Genomic DNA, 2,661 nt, shown 5'->3' on the forward strand with positions numbered 1-2,661 from the left:
GATTTTTTTGCACCCTCAGATTCCAGATTTTCAAATAGTTGCATCTCGCCCAATAATATCCTATCCTAACAAACCATACATCAATGGAAAGCTTATTTATTCAGCTTTCAGATTATGTATAAATCTCAATTTAAAAAAATTGACCCTTATGACTTGTTTTGTGGACCAGGGTCACATATAAAAAGTTCTTCCATTACAAATGTAAAAGCCCTTTTGCAACAAAAGTGAAATTAATACACCTCAGGCTGAAGGAAATGTAAATTCATGTCTGTACAGTAGAGGGCACAGCTCAAACAAATTGCAAAAGAATATGACGCAGAAGAAAGTTGAACACTATTCAGCAATAACAAAAACGAAACATAAATGTGCCACTTTTGCTTAGTATGGTTGAACTGGATCATCGAAAGTCAGTAGCAAAGACATTGGTTAATAAAATGGAATTAAATACATAAATGATATTTGTATTATTTAAGATATTTAACTATTGCAGGTTTGTATTCTGAGTTTGCATTTGACTGTCTTTATTCATTTTGAAGAATACTGCATCTGTTTTTGTGCAGGTGAGATGAGTAAATGCATGTTCATATTTAGTCTAGAACTACAGTAAGCATCATGTTCACACACAACGCTCTGCACTTACTCCCGATTTCTCTCAACATGGCAACACGAGAGCTGCCAGTCAAGACATGGGAAACAAAGTAACTGGCGTTACTTATTTGAAAAAGTAACTCAGATATTTCCTTCTGGATTAAAAAGTAATGCCTTACTTTACTAGTTACTTTAAAAAAGTAATCTGATTACGTAACTCGCGATACTTGTTACTACTGTATATATATATATAATTTTTTTATGACTCACTGGAGCAGTATTTAAAATGAACTAGTGTTGAGGTGCTTTAAAAAGTTCTCGACCCAAGATACCGTTTTTTTGTTGTTGTTAAAAACAGGAAAAAAAAAACTAATTACATTATGCCAACTTCCCCTACATATAAACATACATATTCAGCATAAACATTTAAATGTTAAATTAATATACATTTGTATATGAGATATTCTTTTATCTAATATGCTAATGTATATTAATCTATTACGTTTTAGAGTAATTTACATTAGAGTAATTTAGTAATATAAATTACTGTAATGTTATATGTGAGTGTTTATAAATATAAAAATGTCTAATGGAAACATTATGCATCTACTTTCCCTTTACATAAACATACACATATATTTAAATATGTAAAATTAATATACATATATTTAGTATATTACATATTCTGTTAAAGTTATATATATATGTGTGTGTGTGTGTGTGTGTGTGTGTGTGTGTGTGTGTGTGTGTGTGTGTGTGTGTGTGTGTGTGTGTGTGTGTGTGTGTGTGTGTGTGTGTGTGTGTGTGTGTGTGTGTGTGTGTGTGTGTGTGTGTGTGTGTGTGTGTGTGTGTGTGTGTGTGTGTGTGTGTGTGTGTGTGTGAAAAGAATATGACGCAGAAGAAAGTTGAACACTATTCAGCAATAATAAAAACGAAACATAAATGTGCCACTTTTGCTTAGTATGGTTGAACTGGATCATCGAAAGTCAGTAGCAAAGACATTGGTTAATAAAATGGAATTAAATACATAAATGATATTTGTATTATTTAAGATATTTAACTATTGCAGGTTTGTATTCTGAGTTTGCATTTGACTGTCTTTATTCATTTTGAAGAATACTGCATCTGTTTTTGTGCAGGTGAGATGAGTAAATGCATGTTCATATTTAGTCTAGAACTACAGTAAGCATCATGTTCACACACAACGCTCTGCACTTACTCCCGATTTCTCTCAACATGGCAACACGAGAGCTGCCAGTCAAGACATGGGAAACAAAGTAACTGGCGTTACTTATTTGAAAAAGTAACTCAGATATTTCCTTCTGGATTAAAAAGTAATGCCTTACTTTACTAGTTACTTTAAAAAAGTAATCTGATTACGTAACTCGCGATACTTGTTACTACTGTATATATATATATAATTTTTTTATGACTCACTGGAGCAGTATTTAAAATGAACTAGTGTTGAGGTGCTTTAAAAAGTTCTCGACCCAAGATACCGTTTTTTTGTTGTTGTTAAAAACAGGAAAAAAAAAACTAATTACATTATGCCAACTTCCCCTACATATAAACATACATATTCAGCATAAACATTTAAATGTTAAATTAATATACATTTGTATATGAGATATTCTTTTATCTAATATGCTAATGTATATTAATCTATTACGTTTTAGAGTAATTTACATTAGAGTAATTTACTAATATAAATTACTGTAATGTTATATGTGAGTGTTTATAAATATAAAAATGTCTAATGGAAACATTATGCATCTACTTTCCCTTTACATAAACATACACATATATTTAAATATGTAAAATTAATATACATATATTTAGTATATTACATATTCTGTTAAAGTTATATATATATGTGTGTGTGTGTGTGTGTGTGTGTGTGTGTGTGTGTGTGTGTGTGTGTGTGTGTGTGAGTGTGTGTGTGTGTGTGTGTGTGTGTGTGTGTGTGTGTGTGTGTGTGTGTGTGTGTGTGTGTGTGTGTGTGTGTGTGTGTGTGTGTGTGTGTGTGTGTGTGTGTGTGTGTGTGTGTGTGAGATGTGGTGATTAAATGATTAA

The 2,661-nt window shown here is 31.5% G+C and overlaps 1 protein-coding gene across 1 annotated transcript in view; it reads left to right on the forward strand.

The window, feature by feature from the left end:
* Positions 1 to 2,661, forward strand: part of LOC107675269 (N-acetyl-beta-glucosaminyl-glycoprotein 4-beta-N-acetylgalactosaminyltransferase 1-like) — a 197,019-nt gene that overhangs the window by 191,630 nt on the left and 2,728 nt on the right. The gene's annotated exons all lie outside the window — the stretch shown is intronic.

This window comes from Sinocyclocheilus anshuiensis, unplaced genomic scaffold, assembly GCF_001515605.1.
Source record: "Sinocyclocheilus anshuiensis isolate Anshui unplaced genomic scaffold, SAMN03320099.WGS_v1.1 scaffold532, whole genome shotgun sequence".
NCBI classification, from domain to species: domain Eukaryota; kingdom Metazoa; phylum Chordata; class Actinopteri; order Cypriniformes; family Cyprinidae; genus Sinocyclocheilus; species Sinocyclocheilus anshuiensis.